Raw genomic sequence first — 17,376 nt, 5'->3', positions numbered from 1 at the left:
CATTAGGACTTCAGCCTAAGCGATCTGCTCTGCCTCAGTTTACAAGAATTCCTTAAGTGGAATGAAAGCCCTATAGGGGATGTTATGATTCCTTATCCCATTGATCAGGGTAGACAGATTTCCTGGGTCTCTAGGCTAAACAGCATCCAGCAGCACTTCAATTAGTTATTGCTTCATCCACATGATTAATAAAATTGTACACCTGTACAATTGTTTTAAAAGGCCATATAACAAAATATTAACATGAATTACCTCTTAGGATTGGAACTGAGAATCAGGGAAAATTTCATTTCTTCTTTACATTTGATGGGTTTTTACAAAGACTGACTTTATTACTTTTAAACAAATAAATGACCGACTTTAAAAGTGTATATTAAAAGCATCAGACACACCAGACCCTATTCACCTGCTGTGAGTCAAAGCTGACCACAGGCTGCTGAAGTTACAAGACAGGTCACTAAGCAACAAATCACACTTGTCACCTGAGGTCGCGGGGAAATCAAAGTTTTTATGGACTTCTTGATGCATCCTGATCCATAATTTCCAGAGGATTTTGTTTCCTTTCTTCTTCCCTTGTTTTTTCCAGTCTTCTCTGGGCTAGAAATTCACAGATGCCAATTAAAAAAAAAAAAACTTAAAAAAAAGTTTTGCATTTTGAAATTGCATCAACATTACAATTACTTTTTTGTGAAAAAGAGAATCCAGTTATGGTATTCAAAACATACATCAGCTGCAGAACTTTATTTTAAAATAGGAAATATGAAATAGGGAGGCTCTGACAAGAATGCAAAGAATATAAAGGTTGTGACGATGATTGGTAGAATATTTATCTCAGTGTTTATAATTATCTGAGAGAAAGAAAGAGTGAACCAAGTGAACATATACAGATAGATAGCTTTCCAGTCACGATATGACACAGGCCTAAAGACAGCAAACTCATTCCCACATAAGTAAAGGAAATCATGGTATACAAACTTAAAGGAAAAAAAAAAAAACTAATTGACACCAAAATGCTGCCAATGACAAAATTAATCACAACAAAAATGTTAAGAATGAAAAGATGTGTGTGCTGTGTATTCTGCATTACTTACATAGACAACAAAAGAATGAGTAGCCAGTGGTGCCCGGGCTCCCATCCCACAGACCAAAAAGGAAGACAGGGAAAGAAAGGTGATCTGCTGACTACAACAGGAGTTGTAGGATACTCACTGCTTAGGAAACGGTTCTTACAGCAGCTAAGCAGTTTTACAGTCCGCAGCTATAGCCTGGAGGTGAAGAGACTATAAACCCTCATATCTCGTCAGAACCCGGAAGGCATTGAGAAACTGTCCCATGGCTGCCTCCCAGGGAAGATAAGCTGGCCAAGGAGAGGTGGTCTCATGGCAGTTCTTCTTCACAAGCCTCATAGCAGTTCTTTACATGCCTCCAAGGTCTCTTGTTCTGAGAGAATCACTGTTTATGTTAAAGGATAAATCATTTCCCTTCGAAATGATGTGGAAAAGGATAGTGACAATGTAATCAATGTCAGTGAATAGTACATGTAGAAATTGTTGAGTAGTGTATGTTTTGATGTATATTTCCATGTATATATATGTATTTTTTTTTCCAGTGCGTTGAAAATATGTTGTTGCTGTTATTAGGTGCCGTCGAGTGGGTTCCCACTCATGGCGACCCTAGGTACATCAGAAGGAAGCATTACCCAGTCCTGGGCCATCCTCACAACCGTTGCTATGTTTGAGCCCATTGTTGCACCTACTGTGTCAGTCCATCTCTTTGAGGGTCTTCCTCTCTTGCTGACCCTTCTCCAAGCATGATATCCTTCTCTAGGGACTGGTCCCTCCTTCTCCCAGGACTGGTCCCTCCTTCTCCCAGGACTGGTCCCTCCTTCTCCCAGGACTATACCCAAAACCTCCCTCCTAGTATCTTGTCCAACCAAGTGAGCTGAAGTCTCGCCATCCTCACTTGTAAGGAGCATTCTGGTTGTACTTCTTCCAAAACATGCTGGGAAGAGATTCCTGGAATAATTCGTCGACGTTTACAGCAACACGGGCAGCAACGGCAATTGAGAAGCTCATAATTCATAGGGTCGCTATGAGTCGCAATCAACTAGACGACCACGGGTTTAATTTTTGGTTTAACTCTGTTGGCGGAGCCCTTGTGGTGCAGTGGTTAAGAGGTGGGCTGCTATTTGAATCCACCAGTGGTTCCTTGGAAACCTTGTGGGGGAGTTTACTTCGTCCTGTAGGGCCTCTATGAGTCAGAATGGACTTGATGTCAACGGTATCATGTATTTATTTATTTTATCCTGTTGATATCTGACCTCTAGAAGGTTGCATAATAACGGAAGTGAGGAAAATCTACACGCCCAACGTGGGGCTCGAACCCACGACCCTGAGATTAAGAGTCTCATGCTCTACCGACTGAGCTAGTCGGGCGGTACAATGTGATCCTTTCTTATATATTTAACCTTTTGTTTAGGGAGCTAGCGTCGTTAGTCTAACTAACCCAATGCCGTCAAGTCGATTACGACTCATAGCGACGCTATAAAAAAAAAAAAAAAAAAACAGAGTAAAACTGTCTTGTAGGGTTTTCATCGAGCAGCTGGTGGATTCAAACCGCCGACATTTTGGTCAGCATTCTGAGCTCTTAACCACCTCAGCACCAGTGTGGAAGCAATCTCTGGGTCTGGAATTTCATAGACACAGTCTCTACCTTTTACCACTGAAAAAACCCGAGGCTCAAAGACAGCCTGCGCGTGGTCAGGTGGACTCACCGGACGTGGCAATCAAGAGTCCTGAAATCTATATATTTCTGCAAATTCCTTCTGGACCGGGTCACTCCGAAAACCCGGTTTCGGAGACTCTGGCTCTGAAAGAGCGCTAGGGGAGAGGAAAGAGTGTGGCAAACAACCTCGGGGAGCAGGAGGAGAGCGGAAACTGGCCTCCGGGACCTTTGAGCTGCCTCTCAAGCTTCTTTCTTCTCAGGCCGAAACTCTTTACTCCCCTAAACCCTGATGGGGGAGGGGGTAAAAGGGAGACGGTGACGCGTTGAAAAAATAAGTCTTGATCACTATTTATTTGGGAGCACACGTTTGTTTTTAAATACTAAAATTTTGTGTGGCCTTAATGAAAGAGCACATTCGTTGCGGGTAAAGATCCCACCGAGACTGAAACTCAGATCGGTTTCAGAGACTCAGGCGAACTTGCTGGCAAGATCCTTGACTCCTCTCCCCAAAGCTTTCAGATCGCCACCCTCTGACGAGCTGCGGGATCACTCCCTAGAAGGGTCCTCACCGCTGCCCAAGTGAAGGTCGAAGGACACTCTCCTTGCAGCCTTGGTTACTGCTCCCGCAGATTTTCATACTGCCCTGAAGCATCTCTCCCAGTGTGGGTGGTGGAAACTATTATTCACCACTTCTTTCATGGCACCCCTGAGTCTGCCTCCAGCAAAAGCAGAACTGCAACCTTTAAAAGATAACCAAGTTACAACTACCTGCCGTACTCGAATTCGAATCGAAGCTGCTGACGCCACAACGCAGAGTACTGACCTCTGTAAGATCACAATCAGGGCCATTCACGCAGGTCACCTGTAGTTAAGTCCTCAAGGGAAACGGACACACACTTCCACAAAGGACTCATCCAAGAATATTCGTAGCAGCCTTGGTCACAAGCAAAATCTAAAAATAACCCAACTGCCCATCAATACTGGTGTTACACACTTTGGAAGAGACTGCACTAATATGAAAATCAATTAGTGAAGCGGGCAGGCAACAATGTGGATGGATATATTTCAAAAACACTAGGCTGCTTGCCCAAAAGAAAAGAAAAAAAGCCGTATACTAAAAGGTATAAAAAAAAACCAAACCCAGTGACATCGAGGTGATTCTGACTCATAGCGACCCTATAGGACAGAGTAGAACTGCCCCATGGAGTTTCCAAGGAGTCCCTGGCGGATTCGAACTGCCGACCCTTTGGATAGCAGCCGTAGCAACTAACCTATAGGACAGAGTAGAACTGCCCCATGGAGTTTCCAAGGAGTCCCTGGCGGATTCGAACTGCCGACCCTTTGGATAGCAGCCGTAGCAACTAACCAATACGCCACCAGGGCTTTGCCAGAGGGTATACATTCATTAATGTGAACTCCAAGAGCAGGCAAATACTAATCTCTGGTGATAGAAATCAGAATACTGAATAACTAAGCAGAGATGAGCAAAGAATGACTGGAAGAGGGTTCTACCGACATTGCTGGGGTGATGGAAATTCTCTATAACTTGTTCTGGGTGATGGTTACATTTTTCAAAATCTAATAAGCTGCCCACTTAAGATTTTTACATTTCACACTTTGTGAGTAATGTTTGAAGAATGGACTGTTGGCATAGACATGTGGGACAGAAGATGGAGATGACTGCGTAGACCATGCAAGCAGTGTGAATTTTATATATATATATATATATACTGCTTTAGATGAAGGTTTACAAAGCAAACTAGTTTTTCAATTAATACACATATTGTTTTGTGACATTGGTTGCCAACCCCATGACGTGTCAACACTCTCCCCTGCTCCACCTTAGGTTCCCCATTTCCAGCTTTCCTGTCCCCTCTTGCCCTGGGCTGGTGTACCCACTTAGTCTGGTTTTGTGTAATCCACCTGTTTAATCTTTGGCTGAAGGGTAAGCCTCAGGAGTGGCTTTATTAGTTAGCTAAAAGGGTGTTCTGTGGCCATACTCTCCAGGTTTCTCCATTCTCTGTCAGACCAGTAAGTCTGTTTGTGTGTGTGTGAGTTAGAATTTTATTCTACATTTTTCTCCAACTCTGTCTGTAACCTTCTATTTTGATCCTTGTCATCGCAGTCGGTGGTGGCAGCCGGGCACCACCTCGTTGTGCTGGACTCAGTCTGGTGGAGGCTGTGGTAGTTGTGATTCATTAGCTCTTTGGACTAATCTTTCCCCTGTGTCTTTGGTTTTCTTCATTCTCCCTTGTTCCAGACAGGGGGGTTGCCAGTGAAGTATCTTAATGCTAAGTAACAATAGAAAAGTTGTAGCTTTGGTGAGGGGTAGGACAGTACAAAATACTGGGGAAGGCAGCACAACATGACCAAATCAGGGTCATGGAAGCTTCATAGACTGAATTAATGGGTTGAGAGCTGGATTATATTTTAAACTCACTAAAAATTTATTCTCCTTCTTTTAAAAAAGCCACACTGATAGTTGAAATAGTTAGAAAATAGGTTATGACCACTTTCTCATTAGACTCAATGAGAAGCGGCATTTCACCTTCTGCTCTCTTGCGGGCCACTTCTAGGGTTTCCAGATGACTAGACCCCAGGTTTGTGCACGGGCTTCCTTCCCATCTCCTGACTCACAGCCCTGAGTCCTGGCGCTCTATGGCCTCAGCTAAGGAGTGCAGCCTGTCCAAGAATTAAAGGCAAACCTCAAGAGGAGTCAGTTTGTGTCAAGATAGACACCAGACCAGGAAGAGTACCAAACACTATACAATCACGGCATGCCATGAACTTGCTGACAGATGATGAGCTTCTCTGAACATTTTTTGATGGAAAAACACTCTCAATAATTGGTTGCTTTATTGTCGAACAGCAACAGATAGTTTTCTTTTCTCTCTTTCAAGTCTTCTCTCCGTTCCTTCCCTCACTCCTTCCCCATTATAAAAAGAAACCCAAATCTAACCCACTGCTGTCCAGTCAATTCCAATTCATAGCGACCATTATACTAGGAAATAAAAACCTTTTCCTCTCCAGGACCCCGCCTGAGTTTCTGCACCCGCCTCCTGGAGGTTTCCTTCCCTTCTCATCCACACCTCCCTACTTTGCTTCGCTGCTAACCAAAGGGCTGGCAGTTCGAATCCAGCAGCAAACTTTGGAAACACTATGGGGCAGTTCTACTCTGTCCTATACGGTTGGAATTGACTCAAAGGCAAAGGGATTTTTAAGGCTAGTTTGTGTCTTTGACAAGTGGTTTAATCACTTGGATTAATGATTTCAAAATGGTTAGATTGCATACAACACATTAAAGAATGACCTGGTCATGAATACACGTAATGAAGTTCTAAGTGGCCAAAATGCGAGGATCTCTGAGGACTGTTACTGAGTTATCTCTAGGATAAATTGTTTATGTGAAAAAAAAGCAAAGCAAGAAGTGAAAAAATGTATACAGTATTCCACATTTTCTTTAAGAATGGAGAATAAAGATGTGTTTGTACATATTATTGATGTTGCTGTTAGGTGCCATTGAGTTGGTTCTGACGCATAGCGGCCCCAGGCAAAACAGAACAAAACACTGCCCAGTCTCGCGCCATCCTCACAATCGTTTTTATGCTTGAGCCCATTGTTGCAGCCACTATGTCAATCCATCTTCTTGAGGGTCTTCCTCTTTTTCTCTGATCCTCTACTTGACCAAGCATGATGTCCTTCTCCAAGGATTGATCGCTCCTGACTACGTTTCCAAAGTATGTGAGGTGCAGTCTTGCGATCCTTGCTTCCAAGGAGTTTTCTGGTTGTACTTCTTCCAAGACAGATTTGTTCCTTCTTTTGGTGGTCCATGGTATTATATTCAATATTCTTCACCAACACCACAATTCAAAGATGTCAATTCTTCTTCGGTCTTCCTTATTCGTTTTCCAGCTTTCACACGCATGTAAGGCGAACGAAAACGCCATGGCTTAGGTCAGGTTCACCTTAGTCCTCAGGGTGACGTCTTTGCTTTTTAACACTTTAAAGAGATCTCTTGCAGCTGATTTGCCCAGTGAAATGCATCTTTTGATTTCTTGACTGCTGCTTCTATGGGTGTTGATTGTAGAGCCAAGTAAAATGAAATCCTTGACAGCTTCAATCTTTTCTCCGTTTATCATGATGTTGCTTATTGCTCCAGTTGTGAGGATTTTTGTTTTCTTTATGTTGAAGCGCAATCCATACTGAAGGCTGTGGTCTTTGATCTTCATTAGAAAGTGCTTCAAGTCCTTTTCACTTTCAGCAAGCAGGGTTGTGTCATCTGCATAACACAGGTTGTTAATGAGTCTTCCTCCAATCCTGATGCCCCATTTTTCTTCATATAGTTCAGCTTCTCGTATTATTTGTTCAGCATACAGATTGAGTAGGTATGGTGAAAGAATACAACACTGATGCACATCTTTCCTTACTTTAAACTAATCAGTATCCTCTTCTTCTGTCCGAACAACTGCTTCTTGATCTATGTAAAGGTTCCTCATGAGCACAATTAAGTGTTCTGGAATTCCCATTCTTCACAATGTTATCCATAATTGGTTATGATCCACACAGTCCAATGCCTTTGCATAGTCAATAAAACACAGGTAAACATCCTTCTGGTATTCTCTGCTTTCAGCCAGGATCCATCTGACATCAGCAATGATATCCCTCGTTCCACGTCCTCTTCTGAAGCCAGCCTGAATTTCTGGCAGTTCCCTGTCCGTAGATCACAGGCAGTTGTTTGGACAGCACAAGGGTTTTTTAATGCATAATAAGTAAAATATATATGCATTTAAAATATTTGTATTAGAAATACGAAAGATAATACCAATACAATTTTTTCCCCAAACCTAAGTTGAGAAAGAATTTTTGTGATTTGATGTGATCAGCTACCTCTGATGGAAATTCATCAATGTTTCTGATAAAATGCCTAGAAACTACAATGAGTTTAAGAGTTCCTTCTGGGAACCTTGTCCAATTAATTGACTATCAGTTTTGGATGGAGAAGACATTTAGGCGGCTAACAGACACATGAGGAAATGCTTGCCATCACTAGCCATTAAACCTTATTGCCATTGATTCTACTCCAACTCATAGCAGCTAGCCATTAGAGAAATGCAAATCAAAATTTGGATGGAGCCAAGTAATCTTGAACCATTTTCCCAAGAAATCTAATTGTCTTTACCCCAATGTTATAAGTTGATTTGTGTCCCCCCAAAAGATATGTTCAAGTCCTAACCCTCAGTATCTGTGAAGGTGAACTTATTTGGAACTAGAGTCTTTTTAGATGTAGTTAGTTAACACAAGGTCATACTGGAGTAGAGTGGGCCCAAATCTACTATAACTGGTGTTCTTATAAAAAGAGGACAAGAGTCAGCCAGACACACAGACACACTGGGAGGAGGCAATGTGAAGACAGAGGCAGAGATTGTGATTATGTTACCACAGGGGAGTAATGCCTGGGACTACCAGAAGCTAGAAGAGTGAAGGAAGGATTCCTCCCCCATAGTCTTCAGAGAGAGCATGGCTCTGACTACACCTTGAATTTGGGCTTCTAGCCTCCGAAATGGTGAGAGAATAAATTTCTGATGTTTTAAACCACCCAGTTTGTGGTACTTTGTTATCACAGCCCTAGGAAAATAATGAGACGTTCCCTTTTTGTATTCAGTTTAACAATGGTTATTAATGTCTCCATCAAATATTTGAATTGGCTTACAGATAAACTTCCTTCATGTGATAAGCTTGGAATAAACCTTTGATACATGCTCATAAACAAATTGTGGGTGAGACTTTTAAGCAAAACACGGGACTATATGAAAATTTTAAAAATGAGTCTATGCACATTAAAGAAAAAAACAAAAAAACTAGGAACACAGTTACAAGGAAAGTGAAAAATTGGAGAAAGTACCTGTAGTGTATATAAGTTAATATCTGGGATAAGGTTTTCAAACACTAATGAATCAATGAGACTCAAATGGTTGTGTCCTACCAACATAAATTTTAAGGGTTGGATATTCTGGTGGACTTGATTTCTGGAGGAATGTAATGCAATGGTTCACTTTTGTGTGGCCTTTCTAGCAACGGTCTTGTAACTCTTATCAAAGTGATGGGGTGGGACTGTGTGATAGGGTAATTGTGGCTCACCAAAGGGATTGGTCCGTTTTACCATTCCCCTGACATTGAAGTGAGCCACCCCAGAGGTGGGAAAGACAGGATCCCACGAAAGGAAGAACAGCCAGGAGCAGAAATCATGTCCTTTGGACCTGGGATACCTGTGCTGAGAAGCTCTTGGACTCAGGAAACAGGGAGCAAGCTATAACCATGAAGACAGGGAGAAGCCGTGGCAGAGAAGCGTTGGCAGGAGAGACTGGCAGGGGAGACCTAGGTGGGCTTCCCAGTCCATGGATCAAGAAAGCCGAGTGCCTTTGAGCAGACATGGAGGGCCAGGGAGAGATGTGCCTGCAAGCACTGCTGGAAAGAGGCTATTCTGATGGAAGTACTGTATCTTGAGTGTTCCTGAACCTGAGCTGTAACCTGTTACTTCCCTAATAGACCCCATAATCATGAGTATTCTCTGTGAGTTCTGTGTGGCCATTGCAGTGAATTTATCAAACCCAGTATAGAAGTGGAGAGTGCTTTGGAAGGGACAGTTGGTGTCAGAATTGATAAAGATGGCAGAGAGAGGAGGCATGTCTGACCTCCACCTCATAGGAATCAGCCTTGGGTTGTTGATCTTGATTCTCCTTCCTCCTTGTGAAGTTAGAGGAGGTCCAACATCACCCCCATGCCATTTGTATAGGGAAGTATTTTGTCTTCTGATAATCCTATTAATATGCAGATACCCGCTAGGGTATCTGCCCAGCCCACAGCTTCTTTCCTTGCAGGAATTTCGTTTCTTTTTCTCCACCCCATAGTGAGTGAGACCTGGCCAAGCGGTCAGTCCAAGTCCAGGACTTGAATCAGTGACCAGATACACTTTAGATTCCAGGGATTTGTCAGGAGACTACATAAAAGAAACAGTAGTTTGGATTTCAAGCACACAAACCACAGAGACCCACCCACCCCACTTGGCATTTGAAAGACCCGGTCTCGCCGTGTAGTTGCTGCTCTGCATACTGCGTACTAACCCCTACGGGATCACCGAACCTCGTTGGTGACTGCTTGGAGTCTTCTGCTCCAGAAATAACTCCAAGTGTCTAGTTCTTGTTTTCCTTCCTTTACCGCCCCCTGCAGCGGGAGGACAGTGTCTTAACAGTGCAGTGCATATTTCAGCAGAGCAGGAAGTGTAACAGCATTGGGCATATGAAGGAGTGACGGGTGAAAAAGTGTGCATTGGCCGGGAATCGAACCCGGGTCTCTCGCGTGGGAGGCGAGAATTCTACCACTGAACCACCAATGCTGACTGTTAAAGCCACTTGTAACTTGTGGTGCTAAGGGCTATTTTGAAAAAGACTGACAGGATTTGGAAAAAGCAAATCTAAAATGGGTTTAAATGGTGTTCCCTTTGGAAGAAATAACTAGCACACAGAAAGGCTGCCCAGAACAAAAGGCATCAGGCAATACTATAAAGTTGTAGCATTCAAATAAAATGATCTGACTTGAAAGATTCTGATATCAACTCTTTACAACTGGGTAATTTTTAATGCCCACGCCATCAAATTGATAGCAACCCTTGGCAGTAGGGGCTGCCCCATAGGGTTTCCAAGGACAGGCTGGTGGATTCCAACTGCTGACCTTCTGGTTAGCAGCCCAGCACTTACCCACTGGGGCATGAGGGATCCAAGTGGATAATACACCTTCTCTTATTTTCTTAATGCTGCTATAACAAGAATATCACAATTGGAAGGCTTTATTAATTAGGAATTTATGTTCTCACAGTTTCAGAGGCCAGAAGTCTGAATTGAGGGCCCGGCTCTAGGAAAAGGCTCTCTCTGTCAGCTCTGGGGAAAAACCCTTGTCTCTTTCAGCTTATTTTCCTTGGTTTCTTGGCAATCTCTCTGTGGCATCAGTCTTTCTCCTTTTGTGCTTCCTTGCTTCTATGCCTAATCTGCTCTTTTTATATCTCAAAATTGGCTTAAGTCACACCCTATACCGATTCCGCCTCATTAACATAACAAAGAAAATTCAATTGGTATTACAAACCCAAGTTGCAGGGGTGAGGGAGGGGGAGTTAGGCTTTATAACACATATTTTGGGGGGACACAATTCAATCCATAACAAATCTCTATAGAAAACGTCAGAAATTATTGAATCTCTTACCTCTGGTCCTAAATCAGCATGAATCTAAGGAAATGTCATTTATCCACCAGCTGGTCCAATCTCTTTGTCCTCTGGTTGCTTGGTACCTCCCACCTCTTTCCTTCCAACCTTGAGATGGGTTTCACTTTTTCCCAGAGGGGCATTCAGTACCCAGCGGTGGTTCAGGAGGCTGATGTGTCTGAGGTACTCCAGGAGGTCTAGGTGATTCTTGAGCTTTTCTTCTCTGATGCCTCTTTCGAGTCCTTGGAAAAGGCCAAAGATTAAAAAGTCCTGTTTTTCAACTGTTATGTGTTACACAGGCCTACAAAACAGCAAGTAAGTGAAAATTCACTCCAAGATTTCTTCCCTTAACCACCCCTCTTTGGTCACTCAAGGATGTCAGTTCAGGGAAAAACAATACTATTGGGAGTGTTATGAGCTATGCAGGTAACCTTGAATTTGGAACACTGGTGGTTGAATGGTAAAAGTATATTCACAAGGGGCACCCAGTTTTGATTCCTGGCCAATGTGTGTGATTCCTGTTCTTTCCACCACAGTTCATTTACTGCATCTGGGTGTACCTGCACAAGTTTTATCGTGCATGCAAGATCAGAACAGTAGCCCTTTCCTTACTTCTGCTGAGAGCTTTATTTCATGGTAAGTCTGGTCTATGCTGATCTATGCCGAGATCCAGCAGAAAAGAGCAATCCTGCTGTCAAAGAGGAAATTCTGGAGAACCAGGCATTGATAATAAAATAAAAGATATTCAAGAGTTTGCTACTGTTATGGATTGAATTGTGTCCCCCCAAAACGTATGTCGAGGTGGCTAGGCCATAATTATCATTATTGAGTGATTGTCCACCATTTTGTGACCTGATGTGAGTTTCCTATGTGTTGTAAATCCTACCTGTATAATGTTAATGAGGCAGGCTTAATGGCAGTTATGTTAATGAGGCAAGACTCCATCTACAAGATTAGGTGGTGTTTTAAGTCAATCTTTTTTGAGATATAAAAGAGAAGCAAGCAGAGAAACGTGGGACCTCACACCACCAAGAAACCAGAGCCAGGAGAACAACGTGTCCTTTGGACCCAGGATCCCTGTTCTGAGAAGAACCTTGACCTGGAAAGATAGATGACAAGGACCTTCCCTCAGAGTCCACAGAAAGGGAAAGGCTTCCCTTGGAGCTGGCACCCTGAATTCAGACTGCTAGCCTCCTAGGCTGTGAGAGAATAAATTTCTCTTTGTTCAAGCCTACCACTTGTGGTTTTTCTGTTATAGCAGCACTAGATAGCTAAGACACCTACACAGTAGTATGGCAGCCTTGGGGACTAGTATGTGATCCTGAAGGAATTAGTGTTTCACCTGAAGTGCAACAACCACCTCTGCAGCATGCCTTACAAGTTGGGGAGTAAGTTCTGGTGTGTTTCAGTAGTATGAAACGTTTAGAAATAATGTTTTTGTCATATTCACCTATTCTCCTGCCAGATGTGGGGAGTCCAGGCAAGGATTCATAATGTCATTATTGAGCCGTGATTCCCATCCTGGGCCTTGGACTAGGCACTGTGCTCATCACATAGTGAGGATCAAGCAATGGAACCTCCAGGAAAGAGAGTAGCTCCTAGGTGGTACAGATAACCCGTGGTAGTGAAGATGTTAGAGACCATGGCCTTAGGGTCCACGAAAGGGTGAGGCTTGTGGGTAATAATCAGGATAGAGCTGACTGGAAGCAGCCAGTAAGGACTCTTAGGACTTCACATGGCCAAAGGACAGAGCGTGGATGAATCAGGAGCCTGTGATCTTCAACTACACCAGCTGAGAGCACTCAGCTGCCCTCAGCAGTGTCATTTGATGCCAGAGAGCAGTGGGGCATCTCCAGGAGGAGTGAAGTTGAGCCAAGCTCTGGCAGCTAAGGTGCCTCTGATCTAGACAGAAATAAGAAGGTCAGAGACAAAGCTGAGGAGAAGGATGGGCAGAGGCAGTAAGAATCTACCTCACACATCATAAATGTATACATTAAAGTCGTCAGCTTATGTTTGTAGTTGTAAATATAAATTAGGCTTTTAATTGGAGTAAATTTAAATATTGATTTTAAGAAAGTCGTTCATTGCTGTGGAGTCTATTATGACTTATGGTGACCTCTTGTGAGCAGAGTAGAACTGCTCCATAGGATTTTGAAGGCTGTGATCTTTGCAAAGCAGACCGACCTGTCTTCTGAGGTGCCTCTGGCTGGGTTCAAACTGCCTAGTTGAACGATTAACTCTTTGTGCCAACCAGGGCCTCCTTTAAAAAAAACCAAAATGATAGGGGTATGTCAAAGAGACACAGGAGGCAATTAAGAGAACTCCCAATGGCCAAAGTGAAATAATTTGAGCAACAATATAAACACAGTAATAGTAGATTATAACCCAAAGTATAAATTACATATCCATGAGGTCATGTTAATATAAACAGATGCTTGAATAAACAAATAAATGTACCCCCATAAGAACAGACAAATGTCCGTTGCAGAAGAATCCCAAATACTTTATGTACTCACAGAGGTGTGGCGTAAAACCCATTATTTAAATGTGGCTACTCATAGTGACTTCCTCCCAAGGAAACAGTCCAGAAAGGGGGAAAAAAGAGCAATTTTCCATGGAAGAAACCTGAGGAACACTGCCTCAGTCAGATGATCAGGATTAACATCAGCAGTGCTAAGTCACGTTGATACGGTGTGAGGGAATAGCATTTTACCTCCCCAAGCCCATACCCCAGTCTAATCAGGAGAAAAACATCAGACAAATCCCAAATGAGGGACATTCTTCAAAATGCCTGACCAGTACTCCTTGGAATTGTCGAGCCATCACACATAAGAAAAGTTTGGGGAATTGTCACAGTTAAGAAGAGATTAAGGAGACATGACAACTAAATGTAATGATGTATCCTGGAACAGAAAAAGGACACTAAGTAAAAACTAAGGATACCTGAATAAAATACCTTCTTTAGTTAATAATAATGTATGAATATTAGTTCATTAATTGTGCCAAATATGCCATTTGAAGATATAAATAATAGGAGAACCTGGTTGTGGAATATGTATGAATTCTCAGTACTATCATTTTAACTTTTCTGTAAACAATCTATTCTAAGATAAAACATCTGTTTAGAAAGTAAAAAAAAAAATAGTTTGGACAATTAAAAGCAAACAGGCTGTCTTCACAAAAGAGAATTTTTTATTAGGCAAAAGGCATAAGAAAAGACTTTAAACATCATTAATCCTTAAGGGAGCAGAAATTTTTGTCGCCATGGTATGCCATTATACAGCCATCAGAATGGGGAAAATTTAAAAAAATTGAGAGAGAATACCAAGTGCTGAGAAGAATGTGGATCAACTGTATCTCTTGTTGCTGTTGAGGCAGTAATCTAACACAACCATTCTGGAAAACCCACAGCCCAGTAATTCCACTAATAGACACATACTCAAAAGAAATGAATGCACATATCTACAAAAAGGCTTTAACAAGCATTTTCAGAGCAGTCTTATTCACGATAGCCAAAACTAGAAATGGCCTAGTTGTTCATCAACTCTCTTGTATTCGCAAATTGAAATTACACTCATCAATAACACCAAAATAAAACACACACATGCACGCAGCAACATTAATTAGGCTCCATTAAAAAAAAAAAAAAGACAAACGCAAAAAGGTATAGTCATTTATGTAAATTTCAAGAGTTGTCAAAACTAATCTATGGAGATAGAAATCAGAATGGTGCTTGTCTAAGTGGGGGTGAGGTTGATTGACTGGGAAAGTGTTCAAAGGATCTTCGTGGGCTGATGGAAACTTTCTGTAACTTGATTTAGGTGATGGTTACATTTGTCAAAATTCACCGGACTGAGTACATAAGATTTGTACATTTTACTCTGTGAATTATACTTCAATAATTTACTGTTAGCATAAAAATTCAGGGCCAGGGGAGGACACCAAGTTTAGATTTTATGTTTATTAGATTGTATTGTAAAATTTTCTGTTGGAGTGGAAACTCTTATTTCATCTCATTTCTCTTTTCGTCTAAAAGGTCGTCACTGATATTTGAAGCACCTCGACCACACACACACACACAAAAGTTATGACTACACATTTCATTAGTGGAAGCTATGGACAAGGCTGGTAGACAGCCTTCACCTTTTGGGATACCTTGCGCGCATGCTCAGACATTGGGCAACTCCAGGGTGTAAGGATAACCTCCAGCAGTGTGTGCACTGTAGGATTTCCTTCCCCTCTCCCGACTAAAGAGTCCTCCGGAGCCACCAGTAAGGCGAACTCTCTGACCTCAGATACTAGGCGCAGCCAGTACAGAGATGAAAAGCGAAAGGAAAAAATAGACACCCCAAGCTCAGCCACGGTAGACACCATGACACTGCTGTGACTCGAACTGGAACCGAGGTTGTTGCAGCCACAACGCAGAGTACTAACTAAAAAAAAAACTAACCACTGTAAAATCACGGCGCGTCACAACTCCTAGCAACCACTATATTTCTGACGTAAAAACAGTCACAATATATTGCTGATTTGTTCTTGGACAGGTACAGTTCCTCGTGCTTTTCTCTCTTTCATGTCTTCTCCCCGTTTTTCCTTCCCCAACATGCTACATAATAAAAAACAATCTTTTTCTGTGTTTGCCTAGAGGAGAGTGGTTATTGTCTAAAAGTTTTCTGTCTTGCTAAGCTGCACTTTTCCTAGTCTTTAGATGCAATTGGATTTTTTGGGGAACTTTTCAGTCTTCACCTCTTGGCATTTCCAGTTGGCCGGGGTCTTCAGCTCCGATTCGGGGATATATGATATCCCGTTTCTTTCCTGATACTAGTGATTTGTATCTTCTCTCTTTTCTTTACCGAGTTCATTGATCATTTTAGAAAACCATTGTTTGTTCCATTGGTTTTCTCTGTTGTTTTTCGGTTTTTAACATCATCGGCTTCTGCTCTTATTTTTATTATTTCCTGTTGTGTTTGCTTTGGGTTTGTTTTATTCTTTTTTTCTTTTCTTGGGGTGATAGGATAAGGTTAGTGATTTGAGACTCTTCTAATATAAGCACTTAGTGGGTTAAATTTCCCTGCTTCAGCTGTTCCTCACAAATTTTGGTATGTTGTATTTTTACTCAATACGTGCGTACCAAAACAAAAAACCAAACCCGTTGCCGTCCAGTCAATTCCAACTCATGGCGACACATATACCAGGTACTGTAACTGCTGGGTCATGGGTAGGTGCAAGTTTCACGTCATAACAAGCTGCTGAACAGTTGCCTAGAACAGAATCCTAACCAGCAATAACTTACTTCATATCTTCTCAGCACTTTGTGTTTTCTGTCTCTTAAGTGTTGCCTCTTCTGGTGGATGTGTAATAATATCTCTTTGAGGTTTTGTTTTTATTATTCTAGGTAATTTTATTTTATTTACTTTGTTGTTGTTCTGAGTATACACAGCAGAACATACACCAACTCAACAGTTTCTACATGTACAATTCAGTGACATTGATTACATTCTTTGAGTTGTGCAGCCATTATCACCCTCCTTTTCTGTGTTGTTCCTCCCTCCATTAACATAAACTCACTGGGCCCTAAGGTTCCTATCTAATCTTCTGAGTTGCTGTTGTCAATTTGATCACAAACAGATAGTTCTTAAGAGTTCTTTATGTTCAACATAAAGACAGTACATCCATACAATGCAATACTATGGAGCCATAAAGAATAATGATGAGTTCTCAAAATATAATATGGATGAAACTGGAGGACATTATGCTGAGTGAAATAAATCAGTTACAAAAGAACTAGTACTATATGATCTCACTGCAATAAAAAGACATGAATAAGTATACATAATGAAACTAACATTCACTGGTGGTTACCAGGCATGTATGTGAGTATCTAGGTGGGCAGATATAGATATAAGTATATGCAGGTGAATATATATGTAAGTGTATGCATCCATATATATTCATATATACAATAAACCAGTTGATAGCACAAGCACAGATACTTATTAAATACCTTGAGGAATTGGTTTATGGGATCTAAAGGCTTAGGACAATACTTTCATGTCACAACTCGGTCAATTGCCATAGTATAGTATGTTACGTTTATGTTCTGCGTCCTAATTTGGTGAGTAGCATCTGGGGTCTTAACAGTTTGTGAATGGCCATCTAAGATACAACTGTCAATCTCCATGCATCGGAGTAAAAGAGAATGAAGGAAGCCAAAGGCTCAGAGAAGAAACTAGCCCACAGGACTAATAGTCTACATGAATGACAACGACTTTATCTACTGAGATCAGAAGAACTAGATGGTACCTGGCTACCACTACTGACCATTCTGATCAGGAACACAATAGATAGACCCTGATAGAATGGGAGCAAAATGTGGAAAATAACACAAAGTCTTAAAAA

The 17,376-nt window shown here is 41.8% G+C and overlaps 2 non-coding genes across 2 annotated transcripts; both read right to left on the bottom strand.

The window, feature by feature from the left end:
• Positions 1 to 2,362: 2,362 nt before the first annotated feature.
• Positions 2,363 to 2,435, bottom strand: TRNAK-CUU (transfer RNA lysine (anticodon CUU)). The gene has a single exon. It is a non-coding gene; the product is annotated as a tRNA-Lys (tRNA).
• A 7,611-nt stretch (positions 2,436 to 10,046) lies between these two features.
• On the bottom strand, positions 10,047 to 10,117 carry TRNAG-CCC (transfer RNA glycine (anticodon CCC)). The gene has a single exon. It is a non-coding gene; the product is annotated as a tRNA-Gly (tRNA).
• Between the last annotated feature and the right edge of the window lie 7,259 nt (positions 10,118 to 17,376).

Source organism: Elephas maximus, chromosome 3 (genome assembly GCF_024166365.1).
Source record: "Elephas maximus indicus isolate mEleMax1 chromosome 3, mEleMax1 primary haplotype, whole genome shotgun sequence".
NCBI classification, from domain to species: Eukaryota; Metazoa; Chordata; class Mammalia; order Proboscidea; family Elephantidae; genus Elephas; species Elephas maximus.
The sequence above is the reverse complement of the archived record's forward strand: the minus strand, read 5'-3'. Positions and strand labels throughout refer to the sequence as shown.